The following is a 23,533-nucleotide window of genomic DNA, read 5'->3' on the forward strand; positions in this document are numbered from 1 at the left end:
AGGTATCCTTCTATGACCCAAGGGAGGGAACTTGAAAACTGTCAGAGACTGGAATTTAGTCAGTGGCAGTGGGGGCCAAAGCCAGATTTGATATGTGTGAATCCATTAAAAAAAAAAAGGGGCATACTTGTACCCCAAGAGCTGTGGAATGATTCTTACCGGTTACATATATACATGGGCATATTTGCTTACATATACATACATGATTCTAGTGTATGTCAGTTTTTCGTACTTGGCTTGCGTGCTGCTGTGATGCTGGGAGCTGTGCCACTGGTATTTGGATACCATTAGGGTCACCCATGGAGGACAGGTTTCAGCTGAGCTTCCACACCAAGACAGATTAGGAAGAAGGACCCTGCAGTCTACTTATGAAAATAATTAGCCAGTGAAAACCTTGTGAATAGCAGTGGAACATTGCCTGGTATAGTGCTGGAAGATGAGCCCCCCAGGTTGGAAGGGACTCAAAAGATGATTAGGTTGACTTTAATGATGTGGATAGAGTCAAGCTTTCGGGGCCTTCATTTGCTGATGTGGCACCATTCAAAATTAGAAGAAACAGCTGCAAACATCCGTTAATAATTGGAAAGTGGAATGTAGAAAGTATGAATCTAGGAAAATTAGAAATCATCAAAAATGTAATGGAATGCATGAATATCAATATCCTAGGCATTAGTGAGCTGAAATGGACTGGTATTGACCATTTTGAATTGGACAATCATATGGTCTATTATTCTGGGAATGAAAACTTGAAGAGGAATGGCATTGCATTCATCATCAAAAAGAGCATTTCGACATCTATCCTGAAGTACAATGCTTTCAGTGATAGGATAATATCCATATGCCAACAAGGAAGATCAGTTAATACAACTGTTATTCAAATTTATGTACCAACCACTAAGGCCAAAGATGAAGAAATGGAAGATTTTTACCAGCTTCTGCAGTCTGAAATTGATCGAACATGCAATCAGGATACCTTGACAATTACTGGTGATTGGAATGCAGAAGTTGGAAACGAAGAATCTTTTGTCGGAAAAGATGGCCTTGGTGATAGAAACGATGCCAGAGGTAGCACGATTAATATCACTAATATCATATGCAAGTGAAATTTTGCTGAAGATTATTCAAAAGCGGCTGCAGCAGTTTATCAACAGGGAGCTGTCAGAAATTCAAGCCGGATTTAGAAGAGGACGTGGAACCAGGGGTTTCATTGCTGATGTCAGATGGATCCTGGCTGAAAGCAGAGAATACAGAAAGATGTTTATCTGTGTTTTATTGACTATGCTAAGGCATTTGACTGTGTGGTTCATAACGAATTATGGATAAGGTTGCAGAGAATGGGAATTCTGGAACACTAAATTGTGCTCGTGAAGAATCTGTACATGGATAAAGAGGCAGTCATTCAGACAGAACAAGAGGATACTGAGTGGTTTAAAGTCAGGAAAGGTGTGCGTCAGGGTTGTATTCTTTTGCCATACCGATTCAATCTGTATCCTGAGCAAATAATTCGAGAAACTGGACTATATGAAGAAGAATGGGGCATCAGAATTGGAGGAAGACTCATTAACAACCTGCATTATGCAGATGACACAACCTTGCTTACTGAGAGTGAAGAGGACTTGAAGCACTTACTGGTGAAGATCAAAGACCGCAGCCTTCAGTATGGACTATGCCTCAACATAAAGAGAATAAAAATCCTCACAAATGGACCAATGAGCAACATCATGATAAACGGAGAAAAGATTGAAGTCGTCAAGGATTTCATTTTACTTGGAACCACAATCAACACCAATAGAAGCAGTAGTCAAGAAATCCAGAGACGCGTTGCATTGGGAAACTGCTGCAAAAGACCTCTTTAAGGTGTTGAAAAGCAAAGATGTCACCTTGAGGACTAAAGGTGTGCCTGACCCAAGCCATGGTGTTTTCATTCACATCACATGCATGCGAAAGCTGGACAATAAGGAAGACCGAAGAAGAATTGACGCCTGGTGTTGGCAAAGAATATTGAATATACCATGGACTGCCAAAAGAATGAACAAATCTGTCTTGGGAGAAGTACAACCAGAATGCTCCTTAGAAGGAAGAATGGTGAGACTGCATCTTACATACTTTGGACATGTTATCAGGAGGGATCCGTCCCTGGAGAAGGACATGATGCTTGGTAAAGTATAGGGTCAGGGGAAAAGAGGAAGACCCTCAACGAGATGGATTGTCACAGTGGCTGCAACAATGGGCTCAAGCATAACGACGATTGTGAGGATGGCACAGGACCAGGCAGTGTTTCGTCCTGTGGTACATAGGGTCGCTATGAGTCAGGACTGACTCGACAGCATCTAACAACAACACATACGTGATTCTAGACAGACAGAGAAGGAACTAGTAGTAATTATGATTTCTGGGAAGTAGGACTTGTTATACTTTTTTTTTTACTGTTTGAGTTTTTAAAAAAACATTAAACAGATGTTATTTTTATAAGAAAAATGTACTCCAAAAATTAACATGACAGTGACAATAAACTCGGCAGATTGCTCATGTCTTCAAACTCCAGACTATAGGAAAGCTGGGGAATCTGTCTTCCAGAAGGGTGAGATTGTGACCTGGCCTGGGCTGTGATCTGGAGGTGACACCCTCCAGCTGTGGCATATACTGGGGCAGCTGAAGCAGAGGCTAAACAAAGAATTGCTGTGAAGTGTGCCAAGATGAAGCAGTGTGCTAGAACATTCCATCCCACCTGTCAATGAGCAGCCGCCTTGTACCTTTGTTCCAGGTACCGGGGAGGTAGGAACAAGCAAAACAGACTGGATTCCTTGACCTCCAGACTTAACAGTCTAAAGACAGCTATTTATGAATCACACTGTTCTGTTGGGAGAACAAGGGAAGAAGATGTGAGGCATAGAGGGCCCAGGAACATTCCCAAGCCAGCTACAGGGTTAGGGTGGGAAAAAGTGTGTGCCTTTTCTGGGGTCTCTGGTTCTTTTGCTCCTTCTTTCAGGCTCTCCTCTGTGCTGTTTAAGGGGTTGGAAGGTTTCTTTTTCATTTTTAAAAATAAAAAAAAATTATTTTTAAAATTAACATACAGGTAATTCACCCAGACATGCCTTGGGAGACAGGCCTGGCGATCTGTTTCCTAAAGGTCACAGCCTCGAAAACCCTATGGAAGAGTTATACTTTGCACACGTGGGGTGGTTGTGAGTCAGAATTGACTTGACAGCAACTAACAACAACGAAATCGACTTTTTAGCAGCACACAGTTCCAGAATTTTAACACACGTAGAGATTTGTGTAATCACTACCACAATCGAGATATAGAACAACAGGTCTACCACCCCTAAAAACTCCCTCATGCTACCCCTTTGTAGTTACATCCTCTCTCTGTCCCTCCTGAAAACCCCTGGCAACCACTGATCCACCAGTATAGTTTTGTCTTTTCAGAAATGTCGTCTAAATGGAATCATATAGTATGTAACTTTTGGAGATCAACTTCTTTCACTCAGTGTAATGCCTTTGAAATTCATCCAAGTTGTTGTATGTATCAACAGATAGTTTCTTTTTATTGCTGAGTAGTATTTCATGCTATGGATATTCTACCGTTACACATTTACTCATTTTAATCCAGTTTTTGATTATTACAAATAAAGCTGCTATGAATATTTAGTGTACAGGTTTTTGTGTAAACATGTTTTTATTTCCCTAGAGTAAATAATTAAGAAATCACCGAGTCATATGGAAAGTGTATGTTTAACTTTATAAGGAATTGGCAAGTTATTTTCCAGAGTAGCTGTGCCGTTTTGCATTCCACCAACAACGTGTGAGCATTCCGGTTGCTCTGCATCCTTGCTACCGCTTGGCAGTGCTGTCAATATTTTTTATTTTGACCATTCTAATAGATCTGTAGAAGTTTCTCATTGTAGCTTTAACGTGTGTTTCTCTAATGGCTAATAACGTAGAACATCTTTTTATGTGCCTATTTACCTTCCTTATATCCTCTTTGGTGAAGTGTTTTGTTAATTTATTAACTGGGTTGTTTGTCTTGTTGTTGTTGAATTTTCAGAGTTCTTCATATATTCGGGACAAGTGTTCTATGTGATTTTCAAATATTTTCTCCCACTCTGAAGCTTGATTTTTCATTCTCTTAACAGCATATTTTTTACAATAAACATTTTTAATTTTGATGAAGGTTTCTTTTTGATTTCATTGAGATATAACTGACTTAGTTATTTAGTGCTGCTATAACAGAAAATACCACAGGTGGATGGCTTTACCAAACAGAAATTTATTTTCTCACAGCTCAGGAGGCTAGAAATCTGAATTCAGGGCACCATCTCAGGGGAAGGCATCCTCTCTCTGCTGCCTCTGGGAGAAGATCCTTGTCTCTTTTCAGCTTCAGTTTCTCAGTTCCTTGGTGATCTTCACGTGGCACCTGTCTTACGCCGTCCCTGCTTGCTTAATCTGTTCTTTTATATCTCAAAAGAGATTGACTTAAAACACACCCTACACTAATACTGCCTCACTAACATAACAGAGAAAACCCATTCCCAAGTGGGATTATAACCACAGGTATAGGGGTTAAGATTTATAGCACATATTTTGGGGGGACACAATTCAATCCATAACACTGACATACAGCAAATTGTACAATCTTAAGTATACAGCTCAATAGATTTTTACACATGTATTCACCCATTTGTGGAAATCCTGATGGCAGAGTGGTTAAGAGCTATGGCTGCTAACCAAAAGGTCGGCAGTTCAAATCTACCAGGTGCTCCTTGGAAACCCTATGGGGCAGTTCTACTCTGTCCTACTCTACTCTATAGGGTCACTATGAGTCGCAATTGACTAGACGGCCATGAGTTTTGGAGTTTTTCACCCATTTAACCACCATCCAGATCAAGATAGCATCACTCCAGCAGGGTCCATATTTCCAGTCAATAAGTCAATATGCAGCACCTCTTCTCCCTGCTCCCAACAACCACTATTCTGATTTCTATCAACATAGATTAGTTTTACCTGGAAGGTTTCTGATGCCTGTGATCCAAGTTTTGTGATCTACCTGGTTTTGTCTTGGGAATTGGAAGTCTCCAAAAACACCTGCCTTGTGGATAAACCCTGATGACCCTCACCAGACGTCATGCAGAGGTTGGTGAGCAAAGCTGGGCTTCTTCTCATCTTGCTTCCTGGGTGTCACCAAGTCAAGCCTCACTCCAGGATTCAAAGAATTGGTAGAAAATGGCAGAAAAGGCTGAGACACCCTAATGTCCGGTGAAGTGGGAAGGGGCCAGTTCCAGTAATCAAAAGACATGGGTTCAGTCCCCCTCTCAGACATTTACTACATTTCCTTGGACAAAGTATGTAACCTCCTTGAGCCTCAGTCTCCTCATATGTAAAGTGTGAACAGTAATGATTGTCATGACATGTCATTGCCATGATTGTCATCATACCTGTTTACAAATATTTGCATCTCTCTGTCCTTCCAGGCATATAGGAAGATTGTATTTGGCTACCCCATCTAACTTTGACCAATTAACCTAGGCATGGCTATGTGACTTTGGCCAATTAAAACATGTCCCTTTGGGGGAGTCATTGTTTGGGAAGCAATGAGTTCCTGTTTATGGTGATGGGAAATTTGGCAGTGATTATGGGCGATGGTTGCACAACACGATAATTATACACTTGAAAAATGTTGATTGGTAAATGTGTTATACATATACATTTTTACCAAAAAAATATGCCTCCATGTGAAAACTCTAAAAGTCAGTGCATGATTTTCTGGATTCTCTCCTCTTTTTACTGTGGCAATGGGTGATGTTCAGATCTTGGCTACTCTGTCACCCTGAGTCCTGGAGTGAGGACAGTTATGGCTCAGAGCAGAGCCTCAGCCAACCCACCATGGATACTGGCAGAAGCAATAAATAAATAAATCTTTTTTTTCTTTTTTTTGCACAAAACCATTGATATTTTGGGGTTATTTGTTACTGCAGCATAATCTAGCCTGCTTGGCTGATGTAACGTATTATAGATTTATTACCAAGATTATATAAAATAAAATATTTGGAACATAAGTCTATCTTGATTTCCTTCCTTTGAAAATCTCCCTCTCTCCAAGAACCCAGGGATATTCTTACCAGCCCAAAGTCTTTAATAAAAGGCAAGAGAACAGACAATCACCCAAACACAAAGAAAGATGGATGTTGCCTGATTAGGGCCTGTGCCCTGGAGCAGTCGAGCCAATGAAATCTACTCTAAGCCAGAAAGAGTGAGAAAGTTTATTTAGGAGGTGTCCACCAACAGAAACCTGACAGCAATGCAGACAGTCTCTATGAAATCTCAAAAGGCAATTTCACATTAGAGCTTATATAGGATTTTCACAAGGGTTAGAAGTGTCTTTGTAGCCTGAAGATGGCATGGCTGGAGGAGTTATTCATTACAAGATAATGACAAGAGGCTCTTTATCAGACTAAAGAGATACATGCTGGACATCTCTTTAACAGGCTAAAGATATACATGTCAGATATCTGGGCTCTAATTTCCCTGTGGGAGGTTGTAAGTCACAGGTGGTTGGATAGAGCAAAGCAAAGTTTTTAGTATCAGATCAAAACAAAGAACAAAATCATTTGCATCGGATCAAAACAAAGTCATTGACAGAAGTATGTGGAAAGGAGAAGGCAGGCAGGGGAAGGAGAAAAACTTATAGGTTCATCATGGCTTTAGTTATGTCAAGCTCTCAGATGCCCATTTTGAAAAGGAGAAGACATATTGAAGAGTATTAAGGTTACATGGAGACTAAAGGATACAAAGCAGCAAGGGGTACAGAAATATGACATACAGTAAGGAAGAGAAACAAAGTAATAGAGAAAGAAGGAGAGACAAAATATTAGAATAGCAAGGGGAGAGATACGGTGCATGCTTGAGACATCGAGGGGTAGGTGAGACAGGATGATTCTAAGAAAAATAGAACTGCTGAGGCAAATGGAAACTGTATCTCTTTGAGATGTTCACACAACATCATCTGTTATGGTAGCAGAACAAGCAAGATTTGGCTACTATAGCTCCATTTGTCAGTTTTTCCACACAGAGGAAAAACTGAGCACCTACGGTGTGCCTACGAGTCCCTGGGCGGCTCAAATGGTTAAGCTCTAGGCTACTAACTGAAAGGCTGGAGGTTCAAATTCACCCAGAGGTGCCTTGGAAGAAAGGTCTAGTGATCTGAAAGGTTACAACCTTGAAACCACTGTGTAGCACAGTTCTATTCTGCAATTCACGGGGTTGCCATGAGACAGAATTGACTTAATGGCAACTGGTTCTTTTTTTTTTTTTTTTTTTACTTTGTACTTAGCACTATGGTGAGTGCTAGGTTTACAGAGATGATCAAGACCCACCACTAGCCTCTTGCTTCAAGGATCTCTCGCTTGGTGTGAAACAGACATGCTAACAGAATACAATCTGTCATGTCCAATGATGGGGGTATCCACAAGGAATTAAAGGAGGAGAAGGGGAACCAAGCTCCTCTCAGAGGAGTCAGAGAGGGTGTTTGTTTGGTTGGGCTGCTGGGAGAAAGCACTACAAATTGGGTGGCTTATAAAAACCGAAATGTACTATCTCACAGTTTTGGACGCTAGCAGTCCGAATTAAGGGTGTTGGCAGGGCCATGTTCTTTCCAAAGGCTGTATTTCTTTTCTTCCCCGGCTTCTGGTAAAGGAGCCCTCGTGGTGCAGTGGTTAAAGTGCTTGGCTGCTAACCAAAATGTTGGCAATTCAAACCCACCAGCTGCTCCTTGGGAGAAAGATGTGGCAGTCTGCTTCCATAAAGATGACAGTCTTGGAAACCCTATGGGGCATTTCTACTCTGTCCTATTGGGAATTGACTCCACGGCAAAGAGTTTTTGGGCTTTTGGTAGCCCCAGACATTCCTTGGCTTGCAGCTACAGCATAACTCCAGCCTCACGTGGTTATTTTCCTTCTGTCTGTCACTCTGTGTCTCTTTTCTTCTTTTATAAGAACATCACTCAGATGGGATTAGGACCTATCCTACTCTGATATGACCTCATGTAAACTTAACTGATCTTAACATCTTCGAAGACCCTGTTTCCAAACAAGGTCATGTTCACAAGTACAGGACTTAGAACTTCAGCATATCTTTTTTTTTTTTTGAAGGATACAATTCTATCCATAACAGAGGACTTCCTGGAAGAGGTGAATCTAAAAGTCTTGTGGAATAACTAGGAGTTAGCAAAGATGGAGTGGGCTAGGGGAAGTGGAGGGCATGCTGGGGAAAAGGGTAACACAGGCCAAGTGGTGAAGGTGAGAGGGTTTCTGGAGCCTTGATGAGAGGCAGTGGGAATTAGGAAATGAGGATGGAGAGGTGCTCACGGCCTATCACAGAGGCTCAGATGTCACATAAGATGTTTGTCCTTCGTGAATAGTCTAGAGAAAACTTGGGCTGTTAACCAGGGAAGTGACAAGGTCAGATTTTAGCTAAATTGCTCTGCCTGCTGTGCTAACAGTGGCTTGGGGCAGAATCTCTTTTTATGAGGTCTGTTGAGTCTGGGTTGAAAGCCTAGCCCAGAGACCTGCAAGTGGACATGATGGCCTCTGGAATAATCACCCTAGCCAAGGCTTAGTGAATGCTTCCTTGTACTGGGCCATGTTCGGTGTGCTCTATATGGAGTAATTCACTTCACCCTCTGAGCAGCCCAACCCTGTGTTGTGGACATTTTTTTCACCCCATTTTATGGTTAGGTAACTGCAAATAGTAGTCCCTGGGTGGTGTAATCGGTTAAGCTTGACTTGACTACTAATCAGAAGGTTAGAGTTCAAACCCACCTAGATGTGCCTCAGAAGAAAGGCCTGGCTATCTGCTTCTGAAAGGTCATAGCCTTGAAATCCCTAGGGTGCGCAGTTCTGTTCTGCACATGTGGGGATCGTGAGTCCGAACTGAAGGCAAGTGGCTTGGTTTAAGGTCCCTGCATGGTGTAAATTGTTTGCGCTTGACTACTAACCTAAAGGTTAGCGGTTCAAAACCACCTGGTGGACTTTTGGGAGAAAGTCCTGGCAATCTGCTTCTATAAAGATTACAGCTAAGAAAACCCTACGGAGCAGTTCTACTCTGTAACACATAGGGTCGTCATGAGTTGGAATTCAATTGACTGCAAGGAGAGGTGGGAAGCGGCATGTGGGAAAGGGGGTAGGGGTGAGGGGAAGGGGTGTTTAGTTTTTTGTTTAACGGCATAGAAACAGGTTAAATTACACCTCTAAGTTGCAGAGCTGGTAAGGGGCTAGCTGGCATTCAAATACAGGCTGCGCAGCTCTGGAATTAGCCCATGTTCCCTCTCCATCCTGCCCCTGTGGGATCTGTTTCCCTCAGGATGGGTTTCACAGGGGCAATATTTTGCACTGACATCCTGCTTCAAGTTTACAAAATCCTTCATAGATTACCTCATTTCATCCTTGCAACAACAGCTCTGTGAGCTAGGTATTATTATTCACAGCTGAGGAAACCCACCAAAGGAAATACAATGATTTGTCAAAGGTCACAAGTTAGGTGGCAGAGTTCCAACTCAGACTGACGTGTTCTGACTCAGTCCAGTGCTCAGGTCTCAAGTTCATCAGCCAGTAGACATTGCAGGCAGCCTCACACTAAACAAATCATGTGGTTCAATGGCCAGGGCGCTTTTCACTACTACTCAGCTGCCTCCTCTCTAGGAAAACGGTTTTCTGAACTGAAGGAAAGAGCTTCAGAGAAATATGAGTTGGCATCGATTTCCTAGAGTTGGGCAATGGCTTCCGCCATCTGGACAAGGTGACGTCAGTTGTCTGGATTTCTGCCAGGGTTCTCTGGGCCAGGAAACAGACTTCCGGCTGCATTCTGAGAGGTCCCGGCCTCCTGCACAGGGGACATCTCAACTGGTAAAGTGGAGGGCTGAAAATTAGATTTCAGGGAAGGTTTGACTGCAGGGAAGGAGAAAAACATGGGGAAGGGAAGTTTGGAGTAAACTGAATGGGGGTAAGCCAGAAGTCCCTGTGGGGTCTGGGGCCTTTCTTGGTTGGGGCAGGAGGGGAGGATTGTGTGATCAGCCTGGGAGGCTTAAGATTTTGTGACTAACAGGCATGAGTAAATTGGGGGTGGAGGGAGAGAAAGGTAAGCAAAGCTAAGGAAATATGGAAAAAGATACACATAAAGATACAAACAGGAAAGGTCATAAAAATAGACCAGGAATAGAATGTTGATCCTGAGTCCTTAGGAGTAGGGGACTTTTCTGAGGACACTAGGAACCACTCAGTGACACAGGAATATAAGCAATTACTTTTTTGAATTACAAAAGTATATTAGTTGTAAAGAGTCATCTAAAGAATAGGTAAATAAATTAAAGTAGGAAGTTAAAGTGTCCCTCCATCCTCCTTTACCCACCCCCACTTTCCAGGCCTGGTTCATAAGTGTGGTCACTCACTTTACAGCTAACATATATCTCACTTAATTCTCACAATGACCCTATGAGATGAGAACTATTATTATGCCTTTATTTTTAATAACAGCTTTATTGAGATATGAAGCCCTGGTGACACAGTGGTTAAGAGCTTGGCTGCTAACCAAAAGGTCAGCAGTTTGAATCCACCAGCACTCCTTGGAAACCATCTGGAGCAGTTCTACTCTGTCCCATAGGGTCGCTATGAGTTGGTATCTATTCCAAGGCAACAGATTTGGTTTTTTTTTGTTGTTGTTGAGATATAATTCACATACCATACAATTCACCCCTTTAAAGTATACAATGAAATGGCTTTTAATATATTCACAGAGTTGTGCAATGTCACTAAAATCATTTTTAGAACATGTTCATCACTCCTAAAAGAAATCCCATACCAATTAACCGTCCCTTCTCATTTCCCCCCAACTCTAAAAAAAAAAAAATTTTTTTTTTTTTTCTCCCAGCCCTAGGCAATGACTCATCTACTTTCTGTCTCTATAGATTTCCCTATTTTGGACATTTCATATACATGGGATCATATAACCTGTGGCCTTTTGTGTTTGGTTTTTTTTCACTCAGTATAACGTTTTCAAGGTTTATCCACATTGTAGCATGTATCAGTACTTTATTTCTTTTTATGGCCGAATAATATTTTATTGTATAGGATGTTTTCGGTTCCTGAGAGATAATCTCTAAAGTCTTGAAATTTCTCCAGTGATTGAAGTAGCTTTTTATCTATTAGGGCTTCAGGCAACACCTAACTTACAGGTTGTCTAATGAGGTGACTCAGGTGGGGGCTGGCTGGAAAGATCAATCATGTGATAACAGCCAACTTCAGGGGAGGGGTACACAATTTAATCAATCATACATATGTAATGAGGCCCTAGTAAAGGCTCTGGACATGAGAGCTCCATGGGCTTCTCGGTTGGTGTCAGACATCAATGCACGTGGGAGGGCAGATGGTCTGTTTTTGGGATGTGGAAGCTCTGCATTGGGAATCTTCCAAGACCTGGCCCTGTACTTTTCTTTGTTTGCATCCTTTTGGCTATAATAAAACTGTATCAAAGTATAGCACTTTCCTGAGTTCTGTGGGTCATTCTAGTGAATTATCTAACCTGCAGGAGTAGTGGGAGCAAGCAGGTCAGAACTGAGGGGGGCCTGCGAGAATAGAGGGAACCCCCAAATTTGTAGTCAGCAGGCCAGAAGTGAGAGGGACCTGGGGATCCCTAAGCTTGTGACTGGCATCTGAAATCGTGGGCAGACTTGGCAGTCTGCAGGACTGTGCCCTTTAACTTGTGAGGTCTGACCTATCTCTGGGTGGTTAGGGTCAGAGGAAGAAGTATTACACATACAGTTGGAAACAGAATAGAACTGAATTGAATAGATTTGAATTCATATTGGAATGGAATTTTTTCAATTTAGTGGATGTCAGAGAAGTGGAATAAATAGATTGCATTGATTATAGATTTGACTGACACCTGACACACCACAATTTATTGATTCATTCATCAGCTGATAAATATTTGGGTTGTTAACACATTTTGGCTATTATGAATAATGCTGCTATGAACATTAGTGTACAAGTTTTTGTGTGGACATATGTCTTCATTTCTCTTGGCTATATACCTAGGAGTGGAATTGCTGGATTATATGGTAACTCTATGTTTAATCTTTTGAGGAACTGCTAGACTGTTTTCCAAAGCAGCTGTACCATTTTACAGTCCCATCAGCCTTGGGAGGGCTCAATTTTCTTCAATCTGCCTTTTGATATCAGCCATCTTGGTGGTGTGAATAGTCCCTGGGTAGAGCAAATGGTGCTGCACTCAGCTGCTAACCAGAAGGTTGGGGGTTCAAGTAGGTGACTTACTTCTGAAAAATCAGCTATTGAAAACTCTGTGGAGCACAGCTCTACTCTGACATATGTGGAGTGACCGTGAGTCGTAAATGATTCTGCAGAAATTGGTTGGTTTTTAGTGGGTATGAAGTGGTATCTCACTGTGGTTTAGATTTGCATTTCCCTAATGGCTAATGGTGTTGAGCACCTTTTCAATGTGCTTATCATCCATTTTCACATCTTTTTGGTTGTATATTTTCAGATTCTTTGCTCATTTAAGAAATTGGGTTGTCTTCTTTTTTTTTTAATTTAGTTGCAAGTGTCATTTATGCATTCTAGATGCAAGACTCTTATCAGATACGTGATTTGCACATATTTTTCCCATTACAAGGGACATCTTTTCACTTTCTTGATGGTGTCCTCTGAAGCAAAAAATTTTTTAATTTTGCTGAAGTACCATTTATATTTTTTTTCTTTCGTTCCTTGCATTTTTGGTGTCAGGTCTAAGAAACCATTTGCCTAATACAAGTTTTTAAAGATTTATGCTTATGTTTCTTCTAAGAGTTTTAGCTCTCACATTTAGGTTTTTGATCCATTTTGACATAATTTTTGTACAGTGAAACCTGTGAGAGCTGGAACCGATGAGATTACCTTGTTTTTCTGGGTTTCACAAGTTTTCTTCCTTTGACGGGGTGCAGTCTTACCACTTTTCTATAGCTCTCTGTTAAGAATCCTACCTCATAAATACCCAGAAAGCATTTCTTTTTTTTGGTGGGGGGGCTCATATACTTTATATTTTGGGAGGTAATGCAATATTACATTGTTTTGTTGTTTAAATTTTTCTAGCTTTAATAATTGGGAGCTTTCTCAAGTTGGTTCCTGCATCCCTTTGATATGCCTCACCGTTTTGATGTTTTGAGCACTTCCTTACTTTTTTGCTCTGCAACATGCTCCAAGCTCATCTAGTATTTCTCCTGCCATGGCCCTTGGATCAGCCGAAACTAAGATCTGTGCACTGAGTGTGTTCATTGCTGCTCGGTATTACTGCTTGTAGACCCTATCTGTGGATAGAGATAGGAAATGTATGTAATTATAGTAGCCCATGGACACACACGTCTATAATTATTTCTGTATCAATCCATCTGTATACATATTAAGCTAACCATGAGTTCATGCTCATTTCTCCAACTCTAATTCATACCGTAGGACTCATCCTAGCCTTCCCCTTGCTTATTTATTTTTTAAATTTTTACTATGTTTTAGGTGAAAGTTTACAGAGCGAATTAGTTTCTCATTCAAAATTTATACACGAATTGTTTTTCAACATGGGTTGCAATCTCTGCAATATGTCAGGACTCTCCCCCTTTCTCTTTCCACTCCAAGTTCTCCATGTCTAATCATCCAGTTTTCCTGCCCCTTCCTGCCGTCTTGTCTTTGTTTATGGCCCGGTGTTGCCCATTTGGTCTCATACACTTGACTGAACTAAGAAGTACCTTCCTCACGTGTGTTATTGTTTGTTTTATAGGCCTGTCTAATCTTTGGCTAAAAGGCAGACTTCAGGAGTGGCTTCAGTTCTGAGTTAGCAGAGTGTCCAGGAGCCATAGTCTTGGGGGTTCCTCTGACCACCGCCAGACCAGTAAGTCTGGTCTTTTTGTGAATTTAAATTTTGTCCTATATTTTTCTCCTGCTCTGCCCAGGACCCTCTATTGTGATCCCTAACAGAGCAGTCTGTGGTGTTAGTCAGGCACCATTTAGTTCTTCTAAGCTCAGGCTGGTGGAGGCTATGGTTCATGTGGTCCATTAGTCCTTTGGACTAATATTTTCCTTGTATCTTTGTTTTCTTCTTTCTCCTTTGCTATGAATTTGCTGGGACCAATAGATGTAGCTGAGATGGCTGCTCATAAGCTTTTAAGACCCCAGACACTACTCATCAAAGTAGGATATAGAATATTTTCTTCATGAACTTTGTTATGTTAATTGACCTAGACATCCCCGAGACTGTGGTCCCCAGCCCTCAGCCCCAGTAACTCAGGAAAATGTTCCTTTTTGATTTTACAGGATTGGAAAAGAAACTAAACCATTTTTTACGATCTGCATGTTTATTCGAATTCACTTTCGTAATTCTTGGAACTACAGGCAGTCCCTGGATTACAAACAAGTTCTGTTCCTAAATCTATCTTTAAGTCAGATTTGTACGTAAGCTGGAACAGTTAGGTACAGTTTGTATCTAACATCAGTTAGTCAAATATTTATCTTAGTATATAGTATATCCTATATCTTTCTATGCATAACCAAAAAAACTAAACCCGTTGCTGTCGAGTCGATTCCAACTCATAGGGACCCTACAGGACAGAGTAGAACTGCCCCGCAGGGTTTCCAAGGAGCGGCTGGTGGACTTGAACTGCTGACCTTTTTGTTGGCAGCCAAGCTCTCAACCTCTGTGCCACCAGGGCACATTTGTATTCATAAAAAACACTAAAGAAACACTTCCGGATACACTAAAACATCTTTAACATAATAATACAGTAGTAATAATAATGTTTTGATGTGGATTGCAAAGTAGTGCATGTTTGTTGTTACGAACAGTTGTATGTACCTCGAATTTTTAGTATAATAGACTTTATGGGGTTTGGTTCTTAACTACTGGTTGTACATAAGTCAGATGTTTGTAACCCAGAGACTGCCTGTATTCCTGGCTCTCACGTTTACACTTTTATTCAGATTGCAATACCAATGTTTTTTTCATTCCATCCATGTCCCACAGGTTCCAGCTTTCAGAGAGACTAAGGCTCAGAGAGATTAAATAACTTGCATAGGCGCACCCCCAAAAACCAAATCCATTGCCGTCAAGTCGATTCCAACTCATAGCGACCCTATAGGACAGAGTAGAACTGCCCCACAGAGTTTCCAGGGAGCACCTGGTGGATTTGAACTGCTGACGTTTTGGTTAGTAGCTGTAGCACTTAACCACTATGCCACCAGGGTATTCTGCATAGGTAAGGCCCCTGGAAAATGGCCACACATAGTTCGACCCCAGGTGTTTTCATTCATTTCTAATTAAGATCCTTGTACTTCAGAGTTTCTGAAACTTTCTTGGTCTACCACAAACTCTTTGCTACCAAGAGACCTGATTTCTTCAAAGTTTCATTTGCTGCCTCTACCAGTATTATCCCAATTATGTCATCGTTTGTGAATATCCAAGCTGCTCAAATAGAATGAGGTTGATGTCCCTTTAGCCTCTGACACCCTCCCCCCGCCCCCAGCCGTAGAAGCAAAGATTCCACTTCCTTCTATGGTGGTTTGATAGTTGGAAAGTTCCTTTCGATAACAGACCACAGCCTCTTGCTGTACAATGGACTGTGAATCTGCACAACTGTTTGGTGTAACCATTTATTATGGAGCCTGGTTTGATGTGGGAGACATCTTGGGTACATGCAAAGCTTTATATGCTCTGCACTGTGATATATGTGCCCTGGGAGAGGCCTGAAGCCCTTGCTCTGATCTTGCCCTGACCTAAAAAGGCACTCGCTTTTTGGACTGTGGTTTCTGATTCTGGGTATATTTCGCTGTCTCAAAGAAGAATGAAATCAGGCAGCATAAACCCCAGTTATAGAAAGTTTTGATGGACTCAACACTCTTGGGATGAGGATGAGGGAGAGCCTTGAATGGAAAAGAGCCCTGCATCTCAAAGAGGCTGAAGTTAGAGACAGCCCACCCAGAATGCCTTGAGAGTTTGGTTGAACCGTTGCTCCCACCTTGACAGCATTGAGTTTGGGCTCCCCCTGTTGGACCCTTTGGAAAATAATTCTTGGAAGAACAGGAAAATTAAGGAAAGAGTGGGGGACAAAAGAAAACATTTATTGAGAGCTTGCTACACATGTATATTAGGCATTTTTATTTAGGCATTTCATTTCATCCTCAGAGTCATCCTGCAAGTTATTGTTTTTTGCCATCAGGTCAATTCCGACTTACAATGACCCCATGTGTGCAGAGTAGAACTGCTCTGGATTTTCAAGGCTGTAACCTTTCAGAGGCAGTTCTCTATGCCTGTCTCCTGAGGTGCCTTTGGTTGGGCTCGAACCACCAACCTTCAGCTATTTGTGCCACCCAGGGACACCTTCCTACACAAGGATTTGAACCCACAGCTTCCCTGACTCCCCAAAGCCCATACATACTCTTTCCAGTACTCTGAGCTGAGGGATCCAGAAGGAGATGGGGAGCCAGATCACCCCCACCTTCCCTTCAGATTCCATGGGGTTTATTACTTATTTTGTCAAGACATCTTGGTGTCAGGGATACTCTGGTGTTCCCCCGAACCAGTGATGTGCTGGTGCCAGCTCAGACCGGCTGGTGATTGGGGTTGTTAAATAGTCAGCTATTTTGCAAGCTGGTTGTTATACCGTTGTAGCTGGAAGTCAGTCATAGTGGGAGTATTTACTCCACAGAAATTGGTGAAAGCTATAAATCAGGGCTTCCTCCCCACCCCCACCACGAAGGTTTCCTAGCACACCATTGCCCTGACCTCTCCTCTGGGGTTCCAAATGCCCCTAACAAAGCACTGGCCATGAGCTCTAGAGCGAGAGCTGAGGACAAGGCCTGCCCCAAGTGGTCATGAACTTTCCGCTGCAGATGAGAAAGGATAGGCATATCGGTTGGAAAATGAGGAAGTGAGAGAGACAAGAGGCTGTAAAAGTTTGGTTATTCACATGTGAACAGAGTACCTATATTTTTAATCACAGGAATTTTTGGGTAGGGCTTATAGGAAGTCATTAGAGTCCTTTTCTTTCAGAGGGAGGGAAAGGGAGGTCCAACTCATGCAGAAACTAGAAAAGTGCCCTGTATCAGGGGAGGGGAGCATTGCACAGCACAGAGCAGGCGAGACCTCAATATGCTTCTGTGGAAGGAAAGATGATTTTGCATTGTTCTGGAGCCTCAAGGTCCTGGGGCGGGAAGCAGTTTGTGGACCATATTCCTGACCCTGAGACTACACTTGGGATCCCTTTGCCTGCCAGGTGATGATCTTCCCCTGGCAGAGCCTCCAGATTACCCAGGGCTACAGGGTCTGTAAAGAGCCGAGCAACTCTAAGCACCAAGGGAATAAATTTCCAGAGCTGACTCCTGGGCACTTTGGGTCATCTCCATTTGAGGACTGAAGTCAGGGTCTTTCCAGGGCTAGTTTAGATGCTGCAAAGAAACAACCACCTCCCATCATAAAATCCAAGACACATCCTTTGTGGTGGGCAGCGGGAAGGAGGGAGCATTTCTAGGGGAAGAAGAAGCTGGATGCTCAGTCCTGACACGTTGCCAGAGGTTTCCTTGTCCCTGGCCTCTTTATGCTTATTAACGACCATAGCTGAGGCCACTGCCACTACCACTGCAGAGACACCAAACAAATAAGATTTCCCTAAAGGCCTAAAGAGTCCTTAGGTGCAGTGGTTAAGTGCTTGGCTGCTAACTGAAAGGTTGTTGGTTTGAACCCACCAGCCACTTCACAAGAGAAGGATGTGGTAGTCTGCTTCCATAAAGATTACAGCCTTGGAAACCCTATAGGGCAGTTCTACTCTGTGCTATATGGTCTCTAGGAGTTGGAATTGACTTGACAACAATGGGTTTCCCTAAAGGCCTAAGCCACAACCCTTCTGTCAGTTTGTCTACTGTGTTGGCTTGCATGTTGCTTTGATACTAGAAGCTATGCCTCTGGTATTTCAAATACTAGCAGGGTCACCCATGGCAGACAGGTTTTGGTAGAGCTTCTAAATTTACACAAACCGGGAAGAAAAGCCTGGCGATCTACTTCTGAAAATCAGCCAATGGAAACCCTATGAATTACAACACAATATTGTCCGAAATAATGCTGGAAGATCAGCTCCCTACTTGGAAGGCACTCGAAGTACACGGTGGCCGAAACAATGGACTCCAGCACGCCAATGTTGGTGAAGATAATGCACGACTGGGTAATATTTTGCTCTCTCGAACATGGGGTGTCCATGAGCCAGAGCTGACCTGAAGGCAACTAACAAACAGCAAAGCCCTAAGGCTAGGAATAGAGAAGGCAAAGAATCGACCAACAGGTAGGTAACAGATAATCTGATTCACATGACACAGCTGATTTATCTTCAGGCCACGGGTAATTGCAAGGGTTGCTTGTTCCTTGCTCCTGGCCTGCTGCCTCTACCTGTAGAGACTCCCTGATGACTGACTGGAGAAGACAGAGAGACAGAGAAGTTCTCCCCTTGCTTGGTCAAAGCTTCCTTTCTGAGTTCTTGGTCCCTGTCTGAGGACTCACCTCATCTGTATCCACCTGATGCCAGAATGTCCATCTGTTTATTCCTTATCCTGCAAAGCCACTGTCTCCAGGCAACCAAATAACTTACATACCATGAGGGATGGAGCGGGGGTGTTGTCCTTTGGTTCCAAGAATTGATAACTCTCTTGAGGTTCAACCTAGGACTAGAGGTTGCGATCAAAGGGACACCCAGGTTGAATGAGTGTGCACAGGAGAAACCTGTAAGACTGACGTGACACTTAGGGATAATTAGCCCCTTCTGCAGGGTACGTTTGCACCTGCTGGTACAGCTCCCAGGCTGAGGCAGGCCCAGGTTGGCACGGTGGACACAGGAAGGTGTGTACGGTGGGGGGGAGGCTGGTATTCAGAGGTGGCAGTATCTCCTAAGGAGAGATTAGCACCCTAGGGCATAGAAACTCAGTCAGCTAAATATTTGCTGGTCACCAACAAGCGTTACCTTCCCTAACCTTTGAGAGAGCCTGTTCCTACCTCTTGGAGAGTTTCTGCCTCTGTTAACAACCATTCATTCAGCAAATATTTACTATTTCTATTAGGTGCTAAGTGCTACCCAAGACACTGGATATGGCAGAGAACGGGACAGCCCATCTTACCCCCATGGAGGTCATGGAAAATGGGAAGAAAGGCATCAAACAAGTGATTAAAGGGTGATGGGTGTAATGAAGGAAAAATGCAGGGCATATAAAGACATACCTAATTTCATCTGGGGTGACAAGGAAGGCCTAGTGAAGAAGGTATCATTTAAGACAATATCTGAGAAATTATACCAGTATACCATTGATGTGAGTCAGTTCTGATATTTGGCAATCCCATGTGGCAGAGTAGAACTGCATTCCATAGGATTTTCAGTGACTGATTTTTTGAAGGTAGATTGCCAGGCCTTTCTTCTGAGGGAGAGGAATCAGCAGGAGTGAAAATAGAAGCTCTATGAGTGCAGGGACCATGTCTGACTTGTCCACTAGTGCCAGTGTCTGGCATGGAGTAAGCACCAATAAGTTTAGCTTCAAAGTATGTCAGAAACTAGCTGAATAAAGGGATTGTGTGTATACGTGTGTGTGTGTGTGTGTGTGTGTGTGTTTGTGGTAGAGTTAACCTCCCTTTAGCTCAGTTTGGTTAACAGCTTTTGTAAAACTGCTGGTGCTCTGTCTAACTAATAATAGAGACTGTATGAGAGTGATATTAATGAGATGTATGCTGTCATGAATAGAATTGACACATATTTGTGTCAACTTGACTAGGCCGTGATTCCCAGTATTGGGTGACTGTCCACTATTTTGTCATCTGATGTGCTTTTCTTCTGTGTTGTAAATCCTTCCTCTATGATGTTAATGAGGCAGGATTACAGGCAGTTATGGTAATGAGGCAGGACTCAATCTACATATTAATTTGTGTCTTAAGGCAATCTCTTTTGAGATATAAGAGAAGTGGGCAGAGAGACATGGGGACCTCAAACTACCAAGAAAACAGTGCTGGGAGCAGAGTGCCTCGTTTTGTGCATCGTTTGGACCTAGGGTTCCTTCACTGAGAAGCCCCTAGGCCAGGAGAAGATTGATGACAAGGACATTCGCCCAGAGCCAACAGAGAGAAAAAGCCTTCCCTTGAAGCTGGCACCCTGAATTCAGACTTCTAGCCCGCTAGACTGTAAGATAATAAATTTCTGTTCGTTAAAGCCAACCATTTGTGGTATTTCTGTTTATAGCAGCACTAGATGACTAAGACACACACCATTAAAAAAAACACACAAAAAACCCAGTGCCCTTAGTAGAATAAGACTTGGCATGGAATCCTTCCCACCTGGGTTTGAACCCTGATTCTGCCTCTTCCTAGTTAGGAGCACTCAAGTGAGTTACCCGCCTTTCCTGTGCCTCTGTTTTCCATAAAGTCTATCTATTTCGTAGCATTGTGAGGATAAAAGGAATGTATATAAATTGTTCACAATATTATAGTCAGCACTTGGAAACTATTATTATTTAATTACACCAAGCTTATATCCATAAAGGACTTTGACAACTGTAAGAGAAGTAATAAATAAGATAAATCTGAATGTTATCAAACAAGAGTTTAAAAAATATATCAAATAAGAAGGGAGAGGACAGTGTATATGCAGCCTAGATAAAATCTATGCAGAGAAAGTCTTGGAAGGTGAATCAGATCCTTTCCTGTTGGGATGGGGCTCTATGCTTGGCATACTGGCTGCTTTTACCCCCAAGACAATCTTGTTCCAGGAATTTCATAAATGCTCAACCTTCAATATTTGTTTGTTTCAAGTTTTAGATGAGGGATACTGAAATGGCAAAGGGGCGTTGATATGTATTCACCCATTGGCTATGCTTGCAGGAAGAGCAGACCCTTGCTTGACCTTTCCGAAAGGCTCTGGAGATTTTTGTAAATCCCCAAATTGGATGATACATGAATACCTATCCAAGTTTTCTGGGCCTTTCTCAATTACGTTTACATTAGAATCTGGTGCTTCCTGTTTGTGCTCTCTTACCACAAACTAACTGGTCTGCCTAATTTCAGTAAGTTTTGTATCTTACTCTGCGAGAAATTTTTGAACGGACAGGAAATGTTTCCTAAAATGGCTTCTCAAATCTCTTTTTAAATATCTAAGTTTACTGTGGGTTAATAGAGCTAAACTACCGTCAGGTCTGGAGTGCCCGGGTGGTGCAAACAGTTAACATGCTGCTAACTGAAAAGTTGCAGTTTGAGTATACCCAGAGGCTCCTCAGAAGAAAGGCCTGGCAATCTACTGCTGAAAAATCAGCCATGAAAACACTGTGGAACACTGTTCTACTCTGACACACATGGGGTCACCATGAGTTGAAATTGACTCAATGGCAAGTGGTTAATAAATAATGGATTAGTCAATGATCAATGGCTGACAATATTACCAACAGAGAGACCAATAGACATTATGCACTTCCTGTTGGAAATTCACAACATTCCCTGGGAAGGAGTGCTGCCAAAAAAAAAAAAAAAAAAAACCCCAAACAAAAAAAAAAAGCACTGAACCTTCATCTGGTTAGGCTTCTAGATCAAATGACTAATTTACAGGAAATTCAGTGGATAGGGAAATGTGTTACATAACACTTCAGGCCTATAATCGGCAAAATCCAGACTGTGGCAAACTCTACGAGACAAACAACGCAATTTCTTCAACAAATATATTGCAAGGGGTGGAGGGGGGAGAGAATGGGAGTGGCTTTATTCATAATTGCCAAAAATTTGGAGCAACCAAGATGTCCTTTAATATAGGTGAATGAATAAACAAACTGTGGCACATCTATACAATGGTGTATTACTCAGTGATAAAAAGAAATGAGCTATAAACCATGAAAAGACTTGGAAGGACCTTAAATGCGTATTGCTAAGTGGAAGAACCCAGCCTGGAAAAGCTACGTACTGTATGATTCCAACTATATGACATCTGGAAAAGACAAAGCTATAGAGGTGGCGAAAAGATCAATTGGTTGCTGGGGTTCAGAGGAAAGAGGGGAGGGATAAATAGCTGGAGCACAGGGTATATTTAGGACAGTAAAACTATTCTGCATGATACGGTAATGGCGGTACGTGACATTAGGCATTTGTCAAAGCCCGTTAAACTGTACAACACAAAGCCAAGAGTGAGCCCTAATGTAAACGATGGACTTCAGTGAACAACGTGTCAATATTAGTTCCTCAACTGCAACAAATAGACCATATGAATGTTAGAGGTTAATAACAGAAACTGTGTGTAGAGGGGAGAGAGAATGTGTGGGAACTGGGAACTCTATGGAAACCCTGGTAGTGTAGTGGTTAAGTACTATGGCTGCTAGCCAAAAGGCTGGCAGTTCGAATCCACCAGGCGCTCCGTGGAAACTCTATGGGGCAGTTGTACTCTGTCCTATAGGGCTGCTATAAGTTGGAATTGACTAGACGGCAGTAGGTTTTTTTTTTTTTTCCTCTGACTTTATGGCATAACTTTCCTGTAAACCTAAAAATGCTCTAAAAATTAAAATGCATTTCTTTAAAAGAGAAGAAGAATGGGAGAAGGGATCTATATATTAAAAAAGAAACAAGAAAAATATCAACTAATATAATGAAAGGACTTTATTTCAATCCCAAAAAGTAAATTCATAAAAACATATGAGAACTGCCTGCCACAACAAAGTCCAACAACAATGACAATATATATATATAGTTGTTCTCAGCTGCTATTGAGTTGGCTACTGACTCATGGCATATACGATATATATGTATATATAAAATATTTGTTGCCTTTGAGGGGATGTCGGCTCATGCTGACCCTATGGGACAGAGTAGAATTGCCCCATACAGTTTCCAAAGGAGCAGCTGGTGCCTTTGAACTGTTGACCTTTTGATTACAGACGAGCTCTTAACCACTGTGCCACCAGGGCTCCATATATATATATATATATATATATGTAATATTATACATATAATAATATGTATATATACATAATATGTATACATACATACACACATGCGTATACAGTTGGCACTCCAAATCTGTGGATACAGTTGCATTCATGGATTCAACCAACTGCAGATAAAAAATATTGCAGAAAAAAAGAAGTTCCAAAAAGCAAAACTTGAATTTGCCTTGTTTTGAGCAGTAACAACTGTTTACGTAACATTTACATTGTATTAGATATTATAAGTAATTTAGAGATGATTTAAAGCATGAGGGAGGATGAGCATAGGTTATATGCAAATTTTATATAAGGGAATTGAGCATCTGCAGATTTTGGCATCTGTGGGGGGTCCTGGAATCAATTCATACATGCATATGTATATATATATGAATGACATTTGGGGGAATATTAAAAAATATCTGAGGTTCCTGGAATCCAGGTTGTGTTACCACTGGCCTGAACCCAAGAATCACTGCTGTTACAGGTAAAGACCATTTAAGAGTCTGGAGCAATAGGAATGAGAC

At 41.9% G+C, this 23,533-nt stretch overlaps 1 long non-coding RNA gene across 1 annotated transcript in view; it reads left to right on the top strand.

Annotated features, from left to right (window-relative positions):
* Positions 1-8,243: 8,243 nt before the first annotated feature.
* Positions 8,244-23,533, top strand: part of LOC135230906 (uncharacterized) — a 31,525-nt gene continuing 16,235 nt past the window's right edge. Inside the window, exon 1 of the long non-coding RNA XR_010321631.1 lies at positions 8,244-9,899. This is a non-coding gene — a long non-coding RNA (uncharacterized LOC135230906). The remainder of the gene's footprint in view (positions 9,900-23,533) is intronic.

This window comes from Loxodonta africana, chromosome 1 (assembly GCF_030014295.1).
Source record: "Loxodonta africana isolate mLoxAfr1 chromosome 1, mLoxAfr1.hap2, whole genome shotgun sequence".
NCBI lineage: Eukaryota > Metazoa > Chordata > Mammalia > Proboscidea > Elephantidae > Loxodonta > Loxodonta africana.